Source organism: Dasypus novemcinctus, chromosome 1 (genome assembly GCF_030445035.2).
Source record: "Dasypus novemcinctus isolate mDasNov1 chromosome 1, mDasNov1.1.hap2, whole genome shotgun sequence".
NCBI lineage: Eukaryota > Metazoa > Chordata > Mammalia > Cingulata > Dasypodidae > Dasypus > Dasypus novemcinctus.
Genome location: NC_080673.1, coordinates 3,995,332 through 4,021,792, shown reverse-complemented (window position 1 = coordinate 4,021,792; position 26,461 = coordinate 3,995,332). Strand labels below are relative to the sequence as shown.

Here is a 26,461-nt window from a genome sequence, read left to right as displayed (position 1 = left end):
TTTCCATGAACCATTAATTCTCGACTGTAACTTACCATACTTAAATTCTCTTCCACTCAAATGTTATTCTGAGACTTTTACTCACTTTTACCCTGAAATACCACAGAAGTACTTGAGCTCCAAGTACAGAGAGTGCCTATGGGCAGCTGCTACTACAATTAATTCACCCCCATATTCAAACACTGTTATGTTTTAAACCTCTCCAGAAACTGGAGAATTCAAAGTACAATGGGAAAAATAACATTAATTCTTAAGAGTTCAACAAAATGTACTTAATTTCGCCACATGACCAGGGATAGGTTACTTCATTTCTCCAGCTGAGAGAAATGGAAGAATGGACTAGATAATCTCTAAGGAAACTTTCAACTCCAGCATTCAATGAGAAGGTTTAATATTTGTATCTGATTTTCCCATTACCAATCCAATCTGAATTTACTTCAATCACTATCATTTAATTCCCCAATGTGTGCTTTATCAGCTTTACAACATTCCAATATTTTCAAAATTACTTTGTGCTGCATGCTGTACACATACTGCAAGGAAGGAAAATCTCTGTTAGTTTTTCAGACTGCACTAGTACATTTTTTTGGAACCACAAAACAAATGACTCAACATGCATTTATGAATTCACAGTTTGCTGCTACTGTTTCTTTCAGTTCTGTCATGGACAATTATTATTCTTTCATCCCAGCAACTCGGAAGTATTCACTATGGCTAAATAGAAAGAGAGAGAGAGTGAGACAGAGAGAAAATAATGCATTTTAAAAATGAACTACCGGCCTAAAGTGCCCTCCACGGCAGAAGTCCACTCAAGCCATGTGAGCAGAAAGCCTTTCCTGGCCATGGACAGAACTAGACTGTCCCAGCCCAGACCTCCAGGGAGAGGCTTAGAACAGGTCCATTTATGAAGTGGCACTGCCGTTACCACATCTACACTGAGGGGGAAGCCAAGGAGGGAGCACAGAAAGTCATTAGGATTTTTCAACCAAAAAATTTTTATATTATGAAAACTATACTTATACTTGATTTACTGTATCAATTCTTCTGAATGACAAAAGACCTAGGCATTTGAATTCTATATACCAGAATGAGTGTGGAAGAACTGGAGAAAAACAGCAATACCACCAAACGATATGTTGTTTTATGCCATTATGATCTTTCTTAAAAAAAGAAAATGTACGCATTTAGCCAAAACTCGTCAAATTAGCACTACTTTTATTACACCTGAGACATATCCATGTGACTCAAGAAAGAACAACTCTAAAAGGGGTTCACAGATATCTTAAATCACCAGGAAGTAACTTCTGGAACTGCAGTCTTAGTTGCCTAATTGCTCAATTCTATTTTGTCTATATAAATTAGGCCCCTATATAAGAAAGACAGATAATCTACCTAACTCAAATCCAAGTTGGTTACTTTTCTATCTTTTTATATCCCCTCTGCCTATAGCTACCATTGACTAAATGGCCCTGAAATGATGGATCGAATGTGCAAAGCTGCCCATTGTTTTAGCTGAGCACCCTTCCACACCCATCTCACACACCACAAGCCCTACTGCAACCTAATGGAATGCCAAGAAAGGCAAATAAAAAGTGCATTTAAAGCACACGTAAGAGAAGCAGATCCTCTGATATTTTAAATTTGCCCTGATTTCATAGATCCCCAATATCACCATATCAAAAATGGAAATAGCAGTTCATCTACGTTTCCCAACTGGCACCCCCGTCACAGGCTCCCCGTTTTCACCTTCACTCTCTAACGGAGAGTCCTCTGGGGGCAACTGCCTTAATTCTGCCTCCTCTGACCCAGTTCTTCCTTCCGACCTTGTGGATCTTAACTTCAAACACCAGCTGAAGGGTGGGCATAAGCTACATGCCCGCATGAACAAAATCCCAGCATTCCAGAAGAGTCAATACAGATTTACCTTCAGGATTAGTATTTTAAAGTGAGATTATATTCGCCTGTTCTTCTTTCAGCTGCAAATCCCCAAACCTACTAGAATTCACTTAAAACTAATCTACAGTGTTTTCATTGGAAGAAAGCAATCAGGAAAGCGCTGACCCACTGAGCAGCTGGGAATTTCTTTGCTGAAGGTTTGGTTTAGTCTTTATTTTTCTAGCTGCTGGCCCTGCTAACATGATTCAGTGGAGGTCGCATTTAATCTTGCAAAGAAAAGCTACCTAAGCAGTTCTTAGGGAGGCTTCGGTAAAAATAAATTGCTTTGGCTCTGTGGATAAGTCTTTTGCGTCAACCTAACAATTAGAGTCAAAGAGAGTAAAATGAAAGCAACTGTGAAATACTGCGCTTGATTTCAAAAGAATTTCACTGCATATATGTTATAGATTGAAAGTGTTTGTTAACAAACCCATGGAGAAAGTAGTAACTACCAAATGTATAGTTCTAGTTTATGACCAAGTAGCATATAGGTACAAGATATCAGTACCATAAATGATCAAAGGAATGACCTGACAAGATTTATTTTGAGACCTGGGCAAAAACAAGAAAAACCAAACATCAATTTTTCACTATGTGGATGGCTGTTTAACCCCTAAAACACAGTGACAAATCCTAATGTTTCACAGGCTCAATATAAAGCACCATCAGGTTTCTAACAGAGTAGATCTGTGCCACCACTCCTTTGCTGGGATTCAGTCTTCAGAGCTAATCTTTATTTTACAGCTGGAAATCAAAACAACAAATAAATTTATCTAGTTCTTACTGCATATCAAGTACTGGTGGGGAATGCAAAGAAATCTGGGAGGATTGTGGCTCTGAAATAACTTATCGTGTCTGTAACATAAATGGAAAAAAACTTAATTAACCAAAGATTTTCATGAACGTTCAAGAGGCTAGAAGAGATTGCTCCCCATGTACATGAGGGATCGCCCTTGGAATGGCAGCTACAGTGGGCTGCTTCTGTAGAAATGCAGCGCAGGTTGCTTTGGGCTGGAGGGAGCTGGTAAGGCTGCTGGGGGGGCAGGCCCAGGTAGACTTGCCATTATGACCAAAATGGCCACTCTAACTCTGCATTCCTTCAGTCCTTTTAGGTTTGGTCCCGTAATAAAACTTTCCCCATGCATTTCTCTCACACCTTGCTTCATATCCTCACCCTGCACTGATGAATACAGCAGTCACTAATTACATGTGGCTAGTAAGCACTAGCAACTGAATGGCGACGCGTTGTCAGTGTAGAATACATACAGAATTCTGAAGACATAGCATGATGAAAAGAATGTAAAATAGCTTATTAATATTTTTATGTTAATTATATGTTGAAGTAATTTTTAGATATACTTGTTTAAATATTTTTATAAATAATTGCACCTGCTTTTTACTTTGTGTGGCTACCAGAAAATTAAGAATTACACGTGGCTCAGATTAGATTTGTTACAGAGATATTTTAATGAATATTTCTTTTTGGGGGGAGGGGGTCTATCCTTACATTTCAACACTCTGCCTCTGAATTTATAAATTATGCCCAACCCTAGTTTTATAACAATTTTCAAATGTCCCCAGTATCCATAAAGGGATCAAAACGGCTCTAAAATTTTTTCAGAGAAAAATTAGGGTTTTGGGGGGCTTCTCCAGTTGTGAAAAGTCAGAGATCACACTCTCAATTATTCTAAGCCTGTTTCCAATAATGGGCTTACCAGGTGAGTGTGGGAGGAAAAATAAAACTTCCCTGGAATTTGCAGGGCTCCTGAAAAACGCCCTAGCTTTCTGAGATGCAGGAATGTGTACAACGTAACGATAGGGTATGTGTACACGAAATAAAGGAATGTTCGCTTTCACTTCCCCAGAAGCATTTCACTCTTCACAAGGCATGGGAGTTAGATCTGCAGCCATCTGTGTAAATTATTTGCTCTGATCTGAAAGGATTATAAAATTTCTCTCAAGTCCTTGAGAAAGCCACAGGACCACAGCCTGGACTAGCGCCTGGGTTGGTCCTCGAGCGCCTGGAAGCCTATGGCCCAGGTATTTACCCTTCAGAGGGGAAGGGCAGCTGCTGCTCCTCTCCTGAGGTCGGATCCAAGCCCTGGAGAAGGCTGCCCTCGGCTCTGCGGGGCCGAGGTCCCGGTGGGCAGCCTGCTGGGCACGGCTACTCTGCCCGTGGACCTGGCTCGGGAACCTCCATAGGGAACTCTCGCCCCTGACCTACAGACCTAGTGTTTCTGCAGTGTCCTTCCACATAAAGGACAGCGTTCAAGCCCGGGATTAACATCGCCAACCTCCACAGCTCTTGAAGAACAGCACGCTGCGACCTTGCCCAGGAGAGCGCGGGCCGGCACAGCAGCTCCGACTCTGGCCAGGCCAGGGGACAGACGGCCTGGCAGAAAGAGCTCACCCTTAGGTCCAGCCGGCACCCATTTCACCCTCAGCAGCACCCATTTTACCGCGGGGAGACTCAAGAGGGGACGCTGAGGAGTTACCTTGAGGGCACGTTCCTGGTTGCATATGTAATTGTGCTTGTAGTATTAAATTTGGAAAATGCAAACAAAGGTGTTTGGAGGGGCACAAACATGGTTCAAGCAGTTGAGCGCCCTCCGCCTCCCTCATGGGAGGTCCCAGATCGGCTGCCGGTGCCTCCTAAAGACGACAAAACAGACAGCAAGAGGGAAAAAAAGACAAGAAAACAGACGAGGGAGCAATCTTGGAGGGGATAAAATATATTTTTTAAAACGTATTTGGAGGAAAAATAATGCTCAATCCCACCATCCATTAAATAGTTTTCTTCCAGTTTCTTTTTAATGATGTATACACAAATACACACATACATGTTTTTAAATAAAATTAGGATCACAATTTCATAACCGCTTCTTTCTATCCAACATATATCATTAATAGTTTCCCATTATTAAATGCTATTCAAAAACATGAATGTTTATAAGCTACCTATACTGATTGCCTGGATGTTCCATAAGTCATTGAAATGTGTACCTACTGTTGGAAATTTAGGTTGTTTCCAAGTTTTCACTATAACAAAAGCTGATTCAATAAACATCCCTGTATATAAATCTTTGTTCCAATCTCTGGGTATTTCACACGAGTAGATTCCTAGAAATGAAATTACTGGGTCAGACAGTTGAATATTTTTAAGACCTTACGGGTCTAATATCAAACTGAATTCCAGAAAGGTTATTTCAATGTACAATCCTAACTACACTATAAATTACTTAGTTTCAAAATCAATGACTTCTAGTTTCCAGTTACGAAATTCATAGTTGAATTTTAAGTTGTGGCATGCATCCTTTAAGAAAACTTAGCATTCGCCCACTCTATTTTCTAGATTCCATGTTTACTTCCTACAACCTGACAAAAACAGAACTGCACCAAGGAAGACCAGCATGGGAAGAGGGGAAGGGTCCACAGTATTTCTGATAAACTTTGTCTACATATGTTGTCTAGTGCTTACCTCCCAGGGTGATTCTGGGTTGCGTGTGAACCCTCAGATGGTGAGTATCAACCTTCTATCTCCCAACAGAACCCAACACTAGGATCCCTAAGGAAGTTTCAGCCATGCCAAGTGATAACTACTCACAACCTCCAGTTTACTTGCGTAAAGTCTACAGATGCTTATCGGTTTTCTCTTCAGACTATTCGTCCCTTGGATAAAAAGGCCTGACCCCAAAGTCCAAAGTGGAAGCTCCTCTAGCATTTCAGCTGGTACTTGAGTTCTTATCAGTTAACTACCAAATCCCCACACCGTCCCCTCCACAACGCTTTCAGTAGCATTTGGGCAAAGACTAAAAATCCATCTGCCGGATTACATCTTCTCTCTCTGCCACTCGAGAACTCAGGCTGCACGACTCGCTACCTTGTTCTCTCTCTTTTAAACAAGCACAGCCCCAATCCTCCCCTTCCAACTCTCCTTATTCCCCCACGCACACACTTAACTGATACAATATCTACATGTTAGGACACACTCTTTCAACTGATGTAACTTTTCTCACTTTCCTCAATAAATCTGGGGAAAGAGGCACAAAAAAAATATCCATTCAAAACACATTAGGTATTACCTGAAATACAGCAATTTGTATGCCATACCTTCTCACACAATGTACAAACCTCGTAAGACCAAAAGGCGATGGGATTCTAAGCTTATGGGATAAGGACAGCATATTCTATCTATAAAGGACCTCTTTGAACCTCCCAAAACTGGCATCCATAAGCACAAGAAGAACAAATTAAATGGTAAGCTCATCTTTCCCTTGATGACATTAGGTGTGCAAGTATCAAATGCTGTTACACAAATAGCAAGTTTGCCAAGTACGCCCAAAGAGAAATAACTTTTAGGAAAATTACATAGCAAGTAAACTCTCAAAAATGTTGAATGAAAATTAGACTAGTTTTTACCATGCACAATCCTAAACTATTTTGTTGAACGAAACTGGTTTTGCCCTTGAGATAAAACTGCTTAGAATCCATCACCAGAAAGAACCACAGAAGCCTTCTGCTACCTGATAAAATGGGGGTTATGTATCACACACATAGGGCATGAGACATACGGAGATGTTCCCTGCTTGACTCTCTTACAAATGGGAACAGAATACTAAACTGATAAAAGGGTAGCTAACCCTGACAGAATCAACAACAAAAAAACCTTACTATGGCCTTCCTGGACAAAAAATATACTGATAAAACAAAGTCCTTCTTGCCTCTTCAAAATGGAAAATTCAAAAGTACACACCCATTTTTATGACAAGCAAGGTCAACACAGGCAGAGCCAACGGAGAGTGACCGCAGACTTCTATTCAAAGCACTCACTAAAATACAGAAAACAGGCCTGTCTGCTAGCGTTCCTGCCCGAGCCCTAGGCAGCCGTCCTCGATTCAGTGATCTCCACAGTTACTCTGCCCCCCACACCTGAGGGATCCAGCACCCTCCGGTGAGTAACAGAGGCTGACTGAGGCAGGGGTTCCCCAGTAGGACGGGCAGTGAAGAGAAGGAGATATATAGTCGCGCATCTGAGGGCTCCCCTGTGCTTTCCACAAGCCCCTGTCAGTTGATTTTGATACACACAGGTGTCCGACTCCCCAGGGATGGCAGAACCATCCATTACAATTTACAGATGTGAAACAAAGACCCAGAAAGGAGAAAGGAGTAAAGTACGGGAAGTTGGCTCCAATTCTCTGGAGTCATAACATATACCACCTTTCATGCAATTTTTTTAATGTGACTTTTTAAAAAAATTTTAGTGCATGTACCTTACCACTTGTATTTAGCCAGCTGTCAATAAATATTAAATAAATAAACGAACTACAGGCATGGTGTTTTTATTCATTTAATAATTACATGAGCACTGTCCAATGGTTCATAACAGGGGCTCCCAGCAGAACTGAAAGGTACTGATGGGGGTGGGAGAGCCCTCTGGTATTCAGTCCCTGAGAAAACCTAACCTGCTTGTGAGTTTACCTAAGAAGCTCTGCCCAAGCCATATAAAATACCAAGTTTTGGCTGGAATTGAATCAACAAGATTTGAGGCTACCACTTTTCTCCAATCCATCAGAGGTTCTGCCTGGAGGTCGTAAAAGTTTCTGAGTAATAAAAATGGGCATATGAATTCTTCCCAAATAAACACAATTTGTTTCAGAGACAGTTTGTCAAAAGAAATGATTGGGTGGGGGAGGCGATAATCAATTGAAGGGGATCCTTGAAAGTGAAAATGTAGAGACCACAGGGCTAGAGCCTGCTGTGAATCCAGGTAGGCCCAAGTGGCGTCCTCAGACAAGGTTAGCTCAGCAGCGGGGGCCTGCGGACTTCATTTCACCGCTATTTCCCTTGGTAGCTTATATATAACGCTGCCTTTGGGTCTAAATCTGGACTCTCTACATAACTCTCCTTCTATTTATAGAAGTTGATCACCTATTCTTTGTGGAAACCCTGAGGTTTCTTTAAACCTCTTCATTCCCATCCCACCAGCCTCCCCCACCACCCAGCTCTCCTATAACCCCACCTAGGGCAGACATTCTGCACAATATATTATTCACACGCAGCTGTCAATGGGACAGAGGCAGAAAGCCCCACCCCCTACCCCTGTGTGAAGGCACATAGTATCCCACCATGCAGGTGAAAGGAAGATTTTATTACTAGTCATACCTAACGTTTCACATGCACTTTATATGTTTGCCTATTACTTTACATATCCCATATATTTTTTATATTATAAATATATGCTATGTACTTATTACATTATTCTCACACGTTATCACATTATTTTCACATACATAGTGTTGGGTGCACAGTAAACATTCAATAAATGCACATTAACCAAGTCCCTTTAAGGAGGAAAATACAGAAATCAGCCAAATGTGTGTCTGTTATAAAAAACAATGAACCGTCCAAAACAATGGTAAAGAAAATTCAGACTAACTCACAGTAGGCTTGGGAATATTTTTTTCTCATTTAAGAGAGAAAATACAATGATCCAATCACTGTTATTTCCATCTCATTTGGTCTCGGTACCACCTAACTTTTCTTCTGACAGGGAAAAAAACCCACTGTCAATATATATTTCACTGTTAAATACTTTCTTGATACTTTAAATGAAATAGTTATTTCTTGTTTAATTCCTTACCATTATTTATAGACTCTTAAGAAAAAGTAAAATCCATTCTTGCGGGAAAATCTACAGGAAAATTCTAATCCACAGTTACGGCTTTTTACCTTAAAAAGGACCTGATAGTTTAAGTGAACACCTTACATATTTGTAGATGCTGTAACTTATGCCAAGTTCTTTCAGACACAGTGACTCCTGTGTTCCAGAAAGCAACCTTATGAGATATATAGTTAAGCATTCCTATTACTTTCTATAGAACCAGCCTTTAAAGGTAATTACTGTATTTACTTTTTAGTTTACTGTTGGCTCACTAACTAGAACGTACTTTTCCCAAAGGCTAAAGAGATGATCTTTCTTGCTCTGTTTAATCCACTGAGCCTAGCACTGTGTGGGGCATAGTAAATGTTCTATGCATATTTAAGGAATGGCTAAATAAATCTCCTTATCTGCTTTAAGCCATTTTTGGTATAAGGCAGATAAAAGAACCATAACCCACATACCCTATTTAGTGTTCAGTGGTCTTTTCACTATCAAAAGGAAATTGTGTAAAAACGCTCTAAAAACCAACAGAGTTTATACTCCATAATAGAATGGGTAAAAATAAAAAGTCCTTGGAAACATGAGAAAATCAATGCCCATCAATGTTGAACTTCCAAAGTTCCGAACTGCACATTACGAGGTTCAAACACCTTTCCCTAGCCCTGGTATCCTGAGTATTTGCCTAATCAAGTCCTCCAGAAGGCAGGGTCCAAGAGTGGACCGCAGCTCTCAGTGCTCTACAACGACCATTTTTTTGCCATAATTTGCTGCCAATTTGACTACAAGCCCTTACTTTTTCATTATGATGACACTTTTATAAGTCAGTCAGCCTAGTATATGTGGAAATGCCTTAAAATTATGAAGGTCGAGAGAAAAAAAAAGACAACCGTTGAGAATGAGCAATGTAAATTTAATTTTAAGCAGCAGTTAAACCACATAATTCCTAACAATGGACAAGAACTCATGGATTTATGAGGCCAAAATCTCTAACTTCTTACACAACAGGCCAAGTTACAAATTATAATCATTCACTAATTACAGTGAAATTCCGGACTCTGTCATATCAATCAATAGATGTTCGAAGGCCACTCCTAAGGCGCCGGTTAAAATCTTAAAGCATTCTATCCACAGAAGTTTCTTAGAAGAGACAAGCTTTAGGGGATTTTTTAAATGTTCCATATCCAGCCCCTCCCCTCCAATAAAGGAATGATGGGGGGGGGGGCAGATAATCCCGGCTGTGAGCGACGCTCGAGAGAGCCCGCCCTCGTCCTGGTAAGGCAGTGGGCCTGTGCCTAGCATCAGGACACCTCTGCTGCTCAGTCCCCAGGCCCCGGGCTGCACCTGCCCTCACCCACCGCGAAGGGCAGGCTGCTACGGTTCAACTCTATTTACAGGCGGCCTGGGAATAAAGGACTGCAGGCTCGACAGCAATCGTGGGGACTCCTGAAAATCCCCAACAGGAAAGAGGACTGTCTTCCACCTAGCCGTTCATTAAAGTCACAGCCGCAAGGACGCCAGGGACAGAAGGCAAATACCACGACTACTTTTCTGCGTTTACAAAGACTCCGCATTTTCTACTCCCATCGCCAGAACATGGAGCACTACGCACACTGGAGGGAGGGAGTGCTTAAAATGACCAAGTTTCAAACACTGGGGTAGAAACGAGTGAAAACCTGCGCCTGGTCTGCCTCGCCCGCCGGCCCCAGCCGTCACCCTGACTGCTGACGGGGGTCCCGACCCTCGGGGGGACCCCCCGGGCTGACCCGGGCGCCTCGCCTGGGGCCCCAGCCGCGTCCCTGCGAGGGGCTCGCTCCGTCCTCAGAGCGCGGGGCTGACTGTGGCAAACGCAGCAGCACCGGGGGCGTAAAACGGAGGTGGGCCTGGGGCGGAGCGCGGGCCAGCGCGGGGAACCCGCCCACCGGGCACGGCTGCCCGAGCGCCCCCGGCCCCCGGCCCCGAGGCCCGGCCCCGGGGAGCGGCCTCCCCGGCGGGGAGCTGGGCCCAGGAGGCGGGGAGGAAGTGGCACCAACCGCGTCCGGCCGGCGGGCGAATGTCACCCGGGCCCACCGCGGGGTCGGAGGGCGCGGGGCGGAGACGCGCGTGCCCACCCCGCCGGCGGCCGGCGCGCAGGACCCCCGGGCCGCCCCAGGCCCCGGCGGCTCCCTGCCCCCCCCCCCCCCCCGCGGCCGAGGCGGGTCGGGCCCCGCGCGGGAGGCCGCCCCGCGGGCCTGGAGCGCCGCGAGCTAGGCCGCGACCCTGGCCGGCGACCTCCCGGCGCGGCGCCCCCCCCCGGGACGCGCCGCCCGGGCCCCGCGCGCGCCGGGACAGCGCGGCGACAAAGCCGCGGCCCGGCCGGCGGCGAGGAGGGCGCGCGGCCCCCGAGCGGCCCCGGAGGCCGCCGCGCCGCAGGCCCCGCGCGCACAGCTCGGCCCGCGGCGCGCCCGGGGCCAGGGGCCGCCGCCCGCCCGCGCTCGCCCGGCGGCGGCGCCCCGCTCCGCGACCCCCGCTCCCCGACCCCGCGGCCGCGGGCGAGGCGGCGCCGAGGGGGAGCCGCGTCCCTGGCGGGGGCGGCGGCAAACACGCACACGCGCGCACGGCAGCTCTGTGGAAGAGGAGGCCCGCCTCGCCCGGCCTCGGCCTCAGCCACCTGAGGCGCGTGAGCCCGCACCCGGTCCGCGCCCTGGAGCCGCCTCCCCGCGGCTGCAAATCCAAAAGTGAAATTAGACCTCCGCCTCCGCCCGCCTCCGCCCCCTCCTCCTCGCAGCCTCCGCAGCCCCGGGAGCGGCGGCGGCGCCCGCAGCCGCGACCCCCGGGGGACCCGCGATCGCGCCGAGGCCGGCCCGGACGCCGCGGGCCCCCGCGTGTGGGACGCGCGCCCGCACCTCCCTCCAGCCTGCGCCGACGAGCCCCGGAGCGCGGCCCCGGCCAGTATTTGAGAAATGTTACCTCTCAGTGTGCTTTTTCACGCTACCGACAAATCCCGCAAGGCTTAAGTGTCGCTAGGGTGTGTGAAGTGCAAACGAAAGCCCAGCAGTTGACAATCGCAGGAGCAAAACTAAAAGTTACTCCCCGGCCGGCCCGCGAGCAGCGCAGAGCGAAAGCAAAACAAGGAGAGGAAACTGCGAGCCGCGGCTGGAAATCCCCCCGCCCCGCGCGCCCCCCGCCCCGCGCGCCCCGCCCTCCCGGGGCTCGTCTCCCGCCGGCGGCGCCGGGCGGCCGGGGCGGGGCGGGGGCGCGCGGGGCGGGCCCGGAAGTTCGCGCCGCGGCTCCCGGGCGGGCGGCGCGCTCGCCTCGGCGCTCGGCAGTCGGTTTCGTTTTCGCTTCCCCGCGCCGCGCCGGCGGCAGGAGCGACCGGCGGCTGCGCGTGAGTCTGCGGCGGGCTCGGCGGGGCGCGCCCCGCGCCGGCGGGAGTGCGGGGCTGGCGGGGCTCCGGCCTGGCCTGGGCCGCGGCGCGGTGCCCGAGCGGGGGGGAGAAGGCTGCGGGGTCCCTGAAGGGTCGCGGGGAGGCAGGCTGGAGGCGCCGGGCGACCGAGGACCTGCCGCCGTCCAGATGGTGGCGCGGGTCGAAGTGGGGCTGAGCGCCGCCGTTTTCAGGGCGAAGCCCACCTCGGAGGAATAGAAGGAACAACGAGCCGAAGAGACAGCTTTGCTTCGATATTAATGCAAGCACTGGGCCAGGCACCTTGCGGCCTTAACCTGATTTGAACCCCGATGATCAGAGGTGGAGGGCGTAACCATTTTGAGGGGCCGCTGGCATCGCTCACACCACCTGGAGCGCCTTATGGGGGGTTTAGGGCGATAAGGAAGGCTTCCCCTCAGGAGTCAAGAAGTTTACGGACTGCCTGGCTAGCCCGGGTTCTGTTCCCGCAGCATGAGATGGGCAAGGATGTGAGCTGGTTGTGACTTAGAGATGTCTTGGCCCCGGCCGTTCTGGGAAATAGGCTTTACCCTAGAGGACTTGCAGCCAGTTTCACATGTGGCCTCCTTAACTTAAAGGGCTCAGTTTGCGACGCTGTGAAATGGGGTTACTCGAGAGACTGTGAGAATACAGGTATGGGACCTGTCACCTTTAAGGTGTGTTGGTTCAAACTAAACTCACTGGGGACCTACCCCTTTTTGGACCCTGGCTTTGAAAGTATAGCTTCTCATCAGTTTACACCTGCCTCTTCCCACACATGCAGTTTATCCACCTTCTCCCAAACACTTCTGCTCAGCAGCACTTTTCCTTCCTGGGAGGCCGTAGCTATTTAGTTGTAGACATGCTCCCAGAAACAGCTCCAGTACCCCTCTGTGTCACAGAATCACAGAATTCTATGGATTGGAGAAGGGAAAGTATCAAAATGGGCATGTGTGGTGAGGAGACAACTGAAGTTTCAGGACACTGTTTTGTGACTGTAGTCTCAAATAGATCTCATATACACACAATTTATAATAATATCTGACACAGTTGCTCACTTATTTCATATAGCAAAGCCCACTGCAAGCAGTTAGAATAATTACATATAAACTCTGTAGATGGTTATCACTCTTTACCCACCCAGACCCCCAAATTAAAAACCCAATAGCCATTCTTTCCCCCAACATACGTCCAGTCAGGGAAACCCTATGGACCTGCTGGTGCTACTGTCAGGTCATCTCTGAAGCTGGCATCGTCCGCATCCTCACTGCTTTCTCCTGGTAGCTGTGCCCCTGGGGTCCTAACTCTAACTCTTCCAGGCTGGCATCCACACTCTTGTCCAGTGAAGTAGAAAATTAACTCTAAGTTAGGCACAATTCCAGTCCTAACCCTGCCTCTCAAAAACCTCTCTGTAGCCTGCAAAATAAAGGTCACGTTATTGGACAAGACATGAAGTCCACTGTAATCTGGCATCAAACTCCTTTTCCCGCCTCATCTCCTGCAACTGCACCCCACAAATACTATACACCCCTGCTTTGCCAGAACAGCCCTCATTCCTTTTCGTAAAAAGGAACAGAGCCGTTCTCTTATTCATTCTTGGTTGTTTTTATCCTTGGCGTGCTGCCTGTCACATAGGCACTCAAATACTCATGAATTAACAATTACTTGGTCTTTCTTCAAGCTCTCATAATACTTGCTTAGACTTTAGCAGAGGCTTTATTTCATATTTTAATAACTTTTTAATGTAAAGTATATTGATATGTGCCATACAGAACCTAGAAAGCACAGAAGAGCGGAAAAAGAAAATAGCCACCTGAAATGCGCACAGGAATGGGGCTGTTGATATTTTAATGCCTTTCCTTCCATTATTTTTTCTAAAGCACTGTTTCCTGTCCTCACCTTCCTCCAGCTCTCTGCATCATTTAATATTGGAGATACTGCCCATCTTCAGGTTGCCTGGGTGATATCCTTCTGTCCAGTTTTACTTCTTCTTGACTGGCTCCTCTACTTGTACCATCCTTCAATGATGGTGTTTCCAGGCATTCCGTCCTCCATGCTTTTTGCTTTCTCATTCTGCACTCTCTTCCACTCCCAAAGCTTCAAATGTCACTATTTGATGTTAACTTCAAAATCTGTAACTTTTTAGCTTCAGATCCATTACTTCCTGAGTGTTGCTCAGTTCTGACAAATTAAGTGTATCTCAAAACTAAACCCATAAGGTCTTTCCCCACAAGTTATTACTTCACTGACAAGCAGGTGAACCGGAAGCGTCACAGATTCCCACCCCCTTTCCTGAGCCAGTGCATCTCCCTGAGACACCGGTATAGTTTCCTATTTTCCAGGTTCCTAAACTCATAAATGCAGGATGCATTGTGCTGTTCTTATGCCTTAAATGACATGTCCCTGCAAATCTAAAACAAATAGCACCCAAAACGTCCACATGGCATTGAGATAATAAAGTCAGAAGTACTTCTTAGCCCTTTGATGAGATGCATACAGTCATAAATCTCTGTGGCTCAATAGAGCAAATCAGTCAATTAATATAGAAAATTGTAGTATTTTTGGAAGTTTATGGAAAAAGTAACCTTTGCTATCCCAAGGAAATCTGATGGAACATTTTAGTAGTCTAATATGAAAACAGTTGTTAGAGCAATTTTGTGTGATGAAACTAGAGTGACCTCATGAGTGAGGTATGTTTATGTTTCACCAGTAAAATGGAACATCCTAGAAGATCTTCCTAGATACTTTAAGACTAATTTCTTTTCAGGGAGGTCAGGTAAGAACAATGATTTTTTTTACATTTTAGAATGTTTTTTTTTTTTTAATTAATTTTTAAATTTTTATTTTGTCTTTTTTTTTTTTAAGATACTAGATATCTTTAAATTTCTTCCCTCATTTACTGTGAAGTCTTAGTCTACACATGCAGAGACCTACCACTACCATGCCCAAGAAATCATTATTCTCAGCAGGATTCCAGAACAATGGTTTCTTGGCATGATAGTGGTAGGTCTCTGCGTGTGTAGACTAAGTCTTCCCAGTAAATTAAGGAAGAAATTAAAAGATAACTTCAAGATTAGCCCCTTTCAAATGGTTTTTTAAATTTATTTAATAAATGAGAATAGTTTCATAAAATTATGAGCATTCAAGTAACAACCATCTATTGGATACCTACAATATGCCAGGAACTTTTCTAGGCACTGGGGTTACAGCAGCCAACAAAAGAGAAAGCTCTCTTTCTGCCTTCTAAGGAGCTTTCTTACACTCTAGTAAATTGACATGTTAATTTCCATTGCATCATCCCAGTAATGGCACCGACATCACCCATATATATCCATAGCCTTTAGAACTGTACGTAAAGCTCAGAATGTAAAATATGAGAACATACTAACCAACCAAAATGTAAGTACTTATGACTGTGATCAAATCAGTAGAGTCTCCTCATCAGCTAATACACCAGTTTTCTCCACAGTATCACTGTCATTTCTGTCTTGGCCACTAAGCTTCTCTCTACCCACAGTGCTATGATTCAAGGGGTTGTAGAATCAATGAAAATAAGCGTTCTGCACTTGCCAGAGCAGGTGGCCACCACAAAGCCATAAATAGTCGTTCTGCAATTTGAAGAACATTGTGAAGTCCAAGTTGCATAAATATACACCCAAGTTAGATTTACATTTAGATAAGAGAACCACAATGAAGTTGAAAAAGCCTCAGTTAAGCTTCAAGGGACATAGACTTCAAACTAGAGAAACTTGAGCATGTTTGACTATTGCCTCATGTAAATAGTCCCTTTCATTTTACTGGTACCTCTGAAATGTGTCTCATTTTGCTGGAATTATTCTCTGAAATTTAAGTTTAGTAATATATTACTCAGTCCTTAGTGATAAATATTAATTTTGTTCTGTTCTTCTGATGAAATAAGCCGTGATTTATTTTTTCTTTTGTGGTCAATTTTACTTGTCCAAAGGGAAGGATTTCTATTCTGAAAACTTCATGGATTACTTTTTGGAATAGTTTCTCTGTTCCACCCCAAATGGCTTTGCAATATTCATTATTTCTCAAAGGTGAGAAATAGAAAGTATTGCTTTTTCTTTAAAAGACAGAAGGGGGGAAGTGTCTGTAGCTTTGCCTTGAAGTCCTTTGAAAAGAATTACTGTGATCTTTTCGGGGATTGAAGATATTTTAAATTTCAAGTTTGTAAGTAAAATTCAGCAAACCACTTGACTCACTGGCCACATGTATATTATAAGAATTTTTTACTACTATTTTGCTTTCACTGCTTCTCTCCATAAGCTCCTGAGGCACAGCATATGAAGCTTGATGACTTTCCATATGTTCTCTTCTCCCCAAATGTCATAACTTTCTGAATGATACACCTTCATTCTATTTGAAAATGTTTGGAAAGATGCCAGTGAGAAAGAAGCATTTCATAAAACAGGATTAAGAATATTTTTAAATTCTCACTTCTTGAAAAGTCTTCATCACCACTAAATCCAAAATATGCCTGGCATTGCAATATACACAGCTCCTGGCACTGCCTCCTTAACTTTTCAGCAGCTCCACGACATTTCCCAGCTGTGTTTATGGAGTGCCATGATGCTCCAGACCCTACAAGCTGCTGTGAAAGTAGTAAAAAGAAGACAAGAATTCTAGTGGGGATGATGTCGATAGACAAATAAGCAAGCAAGCCAATAAAACAACTACTGGTTTCTATTAGCTGTGAAGGAAATAAGAAGTGCTTTCATAGAAAATGCTGGGGATCTAGGTGGTCAAGGAAGTTGCCTCTAAGGAAATTATACTTCAGCCGAAACTTGGAGGATGAGAGGGTAACAGTTGTGTGATGGAATGCTTAGGCAGAGGGAAGAGTGGAGGATCGGAACCCTAAGAAGCAAAAGAGTCTGGCGTAGTCTGTGAACTGACCTCAGGTGAGTCCATCTTTAGTATGAAAAGGGGAAGACAGATGAGCTGAGGCCAGATCAGATCAAGGAGTCTGGATTTTATTCTAAGAGTAATGAGAAGATATTGAAGGTTCAAAACAGGATCAACTTGTGCTTTTTAAAAAATCATGCTATAAAGTTCTCAATGCTACAGGTAATTTTTTTTAGCATTCTTTAAGTTGGTCCCAATTAGCTCCTCATCGTCAATGAAATGCAAGAATTTCTCCCTAATTTGTTTCCCAGCAGAATTTTCACCTGTTCCTTCAGTGTCCTAGTAAATTCATTGCATGATGAGCTGGCTGAGGAAATACAATCCCATGTACGATGTCCTAAAGCAGTTTGGTCTTTTATAAATTCCATTTTTTAATTCATAAGTTAAAATATATTTATTCCTCTTTAACATTCTCTCAGATTTGCATTTCCATTAATGAAGTAAATTCATGTCCTTTTAGCAAAAAATTCCTTAAAAAGAAAATAAGGTATTTTCAGCTGTGGATTCTAGGCGTATGTTATTTTCCTTAGGCTGTTTTGAGTGAACAGTGATAATTTATCAGAGATTATATCACTACAAAATCAATACTCATTCCAAAATTGTAATGGTTAAAATGTATTTCACTTTTTTATTGCTAAAAATTTTCAGATTTCTTTTTCCATCAAAAACTCCTTCTATAATAGTTTCCGCAAAACTGAATTTTTGTTAGGAGAACAACAACATAAGTGAAACTTCAGTTTGACATGAATGCTTTGTAATTCGAAAGTAAATACTGGTTTATACAACCCATCACATATTTTCTCAACCTCAGGCTGCAGATACTGGTTTTTGGCACCATTCCTCCTTTTACACCAAAGAAGCTCCATTTTTTGTTTGGTTTGGTTTTGGTTTTGGTTTTTTATCTATGTTACATATTGAGGTTCTGAGTGAGATTTCATTTGGGGGGAAAACTCTGTTATTAAAAAAATAGAAAACAGATCAAAGCCACTAACAGTCTATTAGCTCTACTTCACCTTCAGATCACGGTTGTTAAGAAGAAGAGAAAAACCAGGATTGAGAAGAATTTTGGGGAAGCTGATGTGGCTCAAGCAACTGGGCTCCCGTCTACCATATAGGAGGTCCAGGGTTCAATTCCTAGGGCCTCCTGCTGAAGGCAAGCTGGCCCATGCAGTGAGCTGGCCCACACGAAGTGCTAACACAGCAAGATGACAGCAAAGAGACACAGAGGAGAGACAGTAAGAGATAACAGCAGGCCAGGGAGCTGCGGTGGCGCAAGAGACTGAGCACCTCTCTCCCACTCTGGAAGGTCCCAGGATGGGTTCCTGGTGCTGCCTAAAGAGAAAACAAGCAGACACAGAAGAACACACAGTGAATGGACACAGAAAAGACAGTGAGCACAAAAACAGTGAGGGGCTGGGAGAGAAATAAGTAAATCTTTAATAAGAAAAAAGAAAGATTTGTACACTAAACAACATCAAGGCACTCATCAGGGCGGTTAAGTCAGTTCACGTCGGGTGGGTAGAGCCAGCCACGTCAGAAATTCTGACTTTATACTTCCATCATCATTTGAGTTTCGCTTAAATTACTTCAGCTTTTCTTTGTTTTATTTCTTATCTTGAAAACGTTCCATCTTTTCAGTGGTGCAGAACCAACAGAATCGTGACTGCTCATTTCACAATGTCCATGGCTGATACCATGCTTTCATGACTTTTGCTGACAGTTTCCCTTTTCCTCTAGTTGAGAAATTGGAGGAGCATTACCTCTAACTCTCGCCTTGCTTAGGAGTACCTCACCACGTAGACTTTTCCATTTGCTGGTACTTTTGCTTATTATAAACTAAAGAAAAGTATGATAGTGGCTGATGTTTATTCTGTACATTGAGGGTGAAAGGAAAATAAAGTTTTATGTGTACAGTGTGACCACTAAAAAATATTCATAGAAATAAGACCAAGGGGAGATACATCAAAACTTTAACTGGCTGTCTTTGAGTGATGGGACAAGGGTGATTTTTTTTTTTCCTACTAAAAGATTAACATTTTAAGAATGGATTTTACTTTTATTAGTGTTAAATTTTAAGAAACCTTTATATGGGTGATTTCAGAAATTTATTTCTTGATATGATTTTGATATAAATTTAATGCAACTTTTACCTAGTTTTTTTAATAGGGCTACCAAAAATACTGTGCTGATTTAACATATCCAAGATAGCTTACTTTGTAGTCTTTTAAGAATTTCTAGGTGCATGAATCTTCAAGTTACATAGAAGATAATTTTTCCTACAAACGCTGTCTAGTTCTTCTAGTCTTTTATTTTATCAAAATATTCATTTTCAAAAGCATTTGTTTTCATATTAGCAGTACGAATATTGACTCTCCAAAGGAACATATGTAATTTAGAACAAACTTTCTGAGATGCAATGCCCCAAAGTAAGAAAATAACATATGAATTAATATTGTATACAGATCAATAATTATTTAGCAATATATGATCATTATTAATATTTAAATAATAGAATTTCTTAGATTCACATCATGTTTTTAATATTCCATTTGGAAAAGATTAAGAATTCAAAGACATCTATAACAAATGAATCTTTTCTAACTGTAAATTTTCACATCATTTACATACAAATATCAATTACTATATCCTTAGTGGTCAAATTCAAATTTTTAGCTCTCCGTCATGTCCTGAATGAGGACTCTTTAAGAAATAGGTTAGCCCACGCCAAGGAGTGCACCTCTAAAGGAGAGCCGCCCAGCGCGAGAGAAAGTGCAGCCTGCCCAGGAATGGCGCCGCCCACACTTCCCGTGCCGCTGAGGACAACAGAAGCAGACAAAGAAACAATACGCAGCAAAAAGACACAGAAAACAGACAACAGGGGGAGGGGAGGGGAATTAAATAAAAAAATAAAAATAAAAAAAATCTTAAAAAAAAAAAAAAAGAAATAGGTTAAAGGGAAGTGGACTTGGCCCAATGGATAGGGCGTCCATCTACCACATGGGAGGTCCGCGGTTCAAACCCCAGGCCTCCTTGACCCGTGTGGAGCTGGCCCATGCGCAGTGCTGATGCATGCAAGGAGTGCCCTGCCACGCAGGGGTGTCTCCCGCGTAGGGGAGCCCCACATGCAAGGAGTGCGCCCCATAAGGAGAGCCGCCCAGTGTGAAAGAAAGTGCAGCCTGCCCAGGAATGGCGCCGCACACATGGAGAGCTGACACAATAAGATGATGCAACAAAAAGAAACAGATTCCCGTGCCACTGACAACAACAGAAGCGGACAAAGAAGAACACGCAGCAAATAGACACAGAGAACAGATAACCGGGGTGGTGGGAGGGGAGAGAAATAAATAAATAAATCTTTTAAAAAAAGAAATAGGCTAAAATTGTTATTTTTGCCTGCCTTTCTAACATGTTCATATTCAGTCATCCTAATGGCTGTTTTTCTCACCATTTTTCTTGCTCAGTTTCCACATACAACCATATTAGCAGGAGGGGATAGTGGAGAACATCTCTCATTTGGTGGCAGTGAGGGAAAAGAATTATTTTTCTCTCTCTCTCTTTACCTCTCCCCAATGATAGAGGGGGGTTCTATCCTGGTTCAGTTGGAATTCAGAATATTTTTTTCCCACAAAAATAATAAGAAACTATACTACTATAAATATATAGTTCAGCTTCCTTATGGTTAAAAAAAGAGTTTGTGGACTGGCCTGGGAACACACCATTTTATAACTTTGTTAACATGGAGAAATTCATTCTGAAGTCTAAACAACCTACCAAAAGAAACTCTTAGCACGTCGTGCGTTGTGTGGCTCGGAACCCGCCTGCTCCATGGAGCTTGGCTCAGCACTTTGGAGAAGGCAGGAAGAAAGAAGTCAGGCTCCTGCTCTGAAGGCGTCTGCAGACTTCACGGGGAGACAGGGCCCACAGTGAAAAGATGATTACGTAAGGTGGAAAACGGGATGTGGCCCCACACCCAGGTAATGTATTTTAATACGCCTGTTTATGTCTTCATTCAGCATCTGTTTCTTGACTTCATACTATAATTATCTTTCTTTTTAATATTTTAAATATTTTTCTAAGAGAATACACAATGAATGATGATAAAACAATAGAGCAATAAACTTATTTTTTAGCGACAAAATTAGTGAATGTCAGTAACTGTATGTTTGAGTAAGCTGTGGTTGAGCCATTTTATGTGATGTCATGCACCAATAAAGAGATTGATTCAATAATATCTGTTTATCTGGAAAAGGAACCAGGATATATTATAAAGAATGAAAAGCAAGATGCAAATAAATCTTCATACTGATCTGTTTTTTACAAAAATAACAATGACCAAAAAAATAGGTTTGAATTTTAAAAGTTGAATATGTACATAACTAGCTATTCATGTTCATCATCTTGAGGTTAGGGGATTGTTAACTTTTTATTCTTTATTTTTGTATTGAGAAGAAATTATTTTAAAACAAAATTAAATTTTGAAGTACATGGAAGATTAAAGAGAAAAATTAAATCACTTTAAGTTCTATTTCAGTTTACAGTGTTGAGTGGTCTGTATGTGTGTGCGTACACGTGTGTATATATGAACTGCCCTGGATAATTCATTATAAATAGTTATTTCTTGCATCCCCATTATGTTTATGTCACTTTAGGGGCCTTCTGGCAAAAACAGCTTTAACCCAAGGACAGCCAATAAATCCACAATGGCAACTTGTTTTTTTTAGGATTTATTTTTTTATTTATTTCTCTCCCCTTCCCCTCTCCCCCCCCCCCCCCCCCCCCCCCCAGTTATCTGCTCTCTGTGTCCATTCGCTGTGTGTTCTTCTGTGTCCGCTTCTATTCTTGTCAGCGACCTGGGAATCTGTGTCTGTTTTTATTGGGTCAACTTGCTGCAACAACTCTCCATGTGTGCAGCGCCACTCCTGGGCAGGCTAGACTTACTTTCATGCTGGGGGGGCTCTCCTTACGGGGCACACTCCTTGCGCATGGGGCTCCCCTACTCGGGGGACACCCCTGCATGGTACGGCACTCCTTGTGCACATCAGCATTGCGCGTGGGCCAGCTCCACACAGGTCGAGGAGGTTCTGGGTTTGAACTGCAGACCTCCCATGTGGTAGGCAGACTCTCTGTCTGTTGAGCCAAGTCCACTTCTCCACAAGGCAACTTTTAAACAGGTAGACATTTCAGTTCCTTATGGGATCTGCCTACTCTGCTCATGAGAAATGCCCAACTTAGTACTTTAAATGTGTTTCTGTGGTCTAATGGTGAGAAAGAACTTTCTAATGCATTAAACTGTGGGTTTCAAAGACTGTCATTCTCATGATGGCACAAGCCCTGCTTCTTCTCCTAAGGGTTCTGTTCCTTATACTGATGAGTATGCCTCTGTCACCCTGGAGAACCAACACGGCTTCCTTGCAGTCAGACTGGACATACCACAGGAAGGAAGCAAGCAGCCCACTAAATACATTTGAAGAACAAAGTGCCATGTACATAGGGGAAACGGACTTGGCCCAGTGGTTAGGGCGTCTATCTACCACATGGGAGGTCCCCGGTTCAAACCCTGGGCCTCCTTGACCCGTGTGGAGCTGGCCCATGCGCAGTGCTGATGCGCGCAAGGAGTGCCCTGCCACGCAGGGGTGTCCCCCGCGTAGGGGAGCCCCATGCGCAAGGAGTGCACCTGTAAGGAGAGCCGCCCAGCGCGAAAGAAAAGTGCAGCCTGCCCAGGAGTGGCGCCGCCCACACTTCCCCTGCGGCTGACGACAACAGAAGCGGACAAAGAAACAAGACGCAGCAAATAGACACAGAGAACAGACAACCAGGGTGGGGGGGAGTTAAATAAATAAATAAATCTTTTTTAAAAAAAGTGCCATGTACGTAAACTCATAACTCCCAATTCAGTAGCATTGGGAAAAGTGAGTGCTTTAGTCCAGTTTTTTCTGCATAGCAAGGCCTGTCAAAAGAAAGGCTTAGAAGGCTTCCCACATGTAGTGGGATTTGAGCTCTACCATAAAGAATAGGTTAAAAATAAACAGCAGATTATCTAAAAATAGATGAATAGGTCTTTTTTTGTCTATTGTTAATAGCGAGGCTAAAAAATCCTTGATAGAACCTTTCAGACTATAAACACCCTCTCACCCACAGAGAGCACCCATCTTGTCCTGTGGTCTAATCCAGTTCTGTGTTTAGATCAAAGGGATTTTGTTAAATTATACATTCTACATATTGGTCAAGTTAAGAAACTAGTTTTTTCCCATTAAAATTTGGGAACAGGAAGGGAGAATCCTAGGTCCAACATGTGGCATAAATATGTGAATTTAATACGATCATTAAGGCAGCCATTTGGCCTCTGAAATTATACACCAAAACTATTGAAAACTATTTCTTTGTGATACTTCAGCTGATTCTGTAGGAATGAAGGAAGAAAGTTCTAGTCAACAGATCAGTGCCTGCAGGTATGAATTGCTTGGCCCGTCTAGGGCGTGCATCAGGAGACCTTCTGATGCAAAGATGGTGGTGCACTTATTCATGCTCACAGTCCAGCTCTTCCCAAGAGGGGCCCTAAGTCATTTGTTAACTCAGCACTTCACTCACCACTGATTTTAACTGCATGGTTCTGTCTATTCCATGATACCAAACATCTGGTTAAAACTAAAGAAGAAAATAACCAACGTCCAAATGTTTAGCTTGCGATTATGTCGGCAGGAACACCTGTGCATTAAACTACTTACTTTATCCAGATATTTGGTTGTGTGGATCTATAACCCTTGTTCTATACAGTTTATTTTCTCCCATTGGCCAGAGTAAGGCCCAAATTAGATTAAAAGTGAGTTGACCTGTAAGTTTAGCTTTTGTTTAAATTAAATAAAAAGGGAGGAATTATTTTTAAAAATCCATAATACTGGGATCCATGTTTTCTGCTGTAAAAATGTGGGAGACTTCTGGTTTCAGAATGGCAGAGTAAAGACATACCCACCCAACCACTTTCTCAAAATTTGCCAAGAAACAGCAAGAAGTTTCCCTTTAGGAAACTAAGAGACATCTAACCCTAATATATGAAGACAGAATTTGGAAAGAGGGGTAATGTGTTTCTTAGCGGAGAGGAAGAAGGTCAAACCTTACTGCCTGCAAAGGGTATTAGAGGACGATCTACAAGTCGTGAACCAATGTTCCACACAGAAACCTGAGAAGGCACAGGACTAAGGGAAGTAGACGGGGAGCGGCTGGATTATGCTAAGATCTACGTAACGAGTAGTTAGACTCTTCTGTGCTCCAGCCCATTCCTGAGCAGTTGGTTGACTCCTCCTTTCTGTCTTGATACTGAGAAGGACAGTAGTGGAGCTGCTTCCAAAGCTAGAGAATTGGCGAACTCCTTCCACTGCTCATGTCTAGAGCATAAGCAAACCAGAGTACATTTCTCAGGGAGGAGACCAAAGGATACTACCCTAAAGAAGACGTTTGAAGACAATGATATTTGGTGGTCTTCAGTGAAAGCACTAACTGGCCACCAAATCTTCCTCAGTGAAGTCTGGCACTGTATGGGTCCAGTGCATGTGCACAGAGCTTCTGGTCAGATCAGCTTTCCAGGGCCTTACTGTTAAATATGAGTGGACACCCAAGGGCTAAGAGACACTCAAAAACTCTAATATGACCAAGATGAAAAAAAAACTCATAGGAAACACATGACACAGAGAAGAAGAAAACTTCTAAGAACTTTAATTACTGCCACTAGCGATGAGAGAAATAAGAACAAAATAATAGCAAGAAAAGGCTCTCAGAAATCAAAACTCTGATTGAAATTATACACTCAGTAGAATAAGTGGAAGATACAGTCAATAAATCTCACACAAAATAGAAGAAAATGATAGACAATAAGAGGGGGGAAAAAAGAAAAGAGAAAAATGGAGGCTCAATCCAAGGAATACAATATCTAATAAAAAACCCAGAAAATGAGAATTAAGGTAACAGTAGACAGGAAATTAGTATAGACAAAATATAAGAAAATTTCCCAGGAAATTTTGAGGAACAATTTTCCCAAATTTAAAAGACAAGGGTCTAACACATAAGTGAAGATATGCTGTGAAGATCCAATGAAGATCATCATCACAATTAAAAACTAAAAGACCAGTTTGACCATCAGAGAGTAAAGAGGACTGGGCTTGACCTGTTAAACAACCAGAAATCTGGACAAAGCACACAAGTGAACCATGTGCCGTCGTTGGGCAATAGGCAGCACAGGGCCACAATCCTTAGGAAAAGGGAAACAAATGCCCTGAGACTTATGATCACCTTCGCTTTCTGTGGAAGGCAATGTCCAGATTGCAGCTGCAGTGATAGAGGTTATCCAAATAGAACCTGAAAATGAAGCTGAGGACATAAAGATCAGAGAGGCTGAGGGAGTTTTGAAGTTGAGGCAGCATTCTGGAAACAAGCTAGGTATACAGAAGAGGAGCTCTAGAACTTTGTGTGGTTGCCTCAAGTGTTTGCCAAGTACTGGGCCAGTATGTGGAAACCAGTACTCCAAAAGGCCAGGCAAAGAAGCACGGCAAAGGCCGTGGTAAGCTAAATATTCCCATAGTTCCCTGCAGTTCACCCAGGCCTTGGGATTGATTGAGTCCCCAACAGCCAAAACTGAGAGGTCTTAGTGATTATCCAAGGCATTCATGCCTCTGTGGTAGAACTGAATCCCTGGAGTTAAGCATACTTTATACCTGCCTTAGCACCACTTAAGAACAGGTCTTAAAGGGATCAGGCTGATTTGCAAATGTAAGTGCCGCCTAAACAAAGGCAAAAACTCATTAAAGTAAGACCAAAAAGTGAAAGTCGAGATGCTCAACAACATAAAATTCACGAAGTCTAAAATGCATTTAAAAATTACTAAACATGCCAAGAAGTAAGGAGTGACACATGAACAAGAAAAAAATCAGTCAATAGAAAAGACAGAGACTCCTGAGGGGACATTTTAATTGAGATTTAAAGAAAACGCAGTGAGTCTTTAGAGAGCGAGGGCGATACTGGGCCAAGGGCTGGTTTTGATATAAGCCAACGTCTCTGTTAAGGCATGCGTGAGGTGGTGGGAGGAGGAGTGCTGGCCCTGGAGTCTGAAGATGGGGATCTGACTTGCTGCTCTGATACGTGACAGCTGTGTGAAGTGGCCCTCTGGCAGCCAGTTTTCTTGTAAAATTGGGAAATATTCTCCATGTTTCAGGGTTTATGAGGATTAGAGATAATGCATTTAAAGGAAATTGCAAGGGGCCCCTGCACAAAGGGAAGCTGTTGTTTCTGTTCCAGAGTACCAGGTGAGTTGCTATAAAGATATGCACTTTATTAAAATAGTATAGGAAAGCAGATGTGGCTCAAGTGGTTGGGCTCCCGCTTACCACATGGGAGGTCCATGGTTCATTTCCCAGTGCCTCCTAAAGAAGAGAGCGAGCTTGTGCAACAGGCAGTTTCAGCAAGCTGACACAACAAGATGATGCAACAAGAGACACAAGAAGAAAAACAATGTGAGACACAACAAAGCAGGGAGCAGAGAAACAAAGCAGGGA

The 26,461-nt window shown here is 43.6% G+C and overlaps 1 protein-coding gene across 4 annotated transcripts in view; it reads right to left on the bottom strand.

Annotated features, from left to right (window-relative positions):
- Nucleotides 1-26,461, bottom strand: part of IRF2 (interferon regulatory factor 2) — a 130,091-nt gene that overhangs the window by 80,317 nt on the left and 23,313 nt on the right. Inside the window, exon 1 of one of the 4 annotated variants that reach the window (XM_058302604.2) lies at nucleotides 11,543-11,752. The exons of 1 other annotated variant lie outside the window; for it this stretch is intronic. The gene's annotated coding sequence lies outside the window, so the exon portion shown is untranslated. Of the gene's footprint in view, nucleotides 1-11,181; nucleotides 11,313-11,542; nucleotides 11,753-26,461 lie in introns of those variants that run through there. 2 more of the 4 variants (XM_058302831.2, XM_058302774.1) reach the window with 2 other exon arrangements.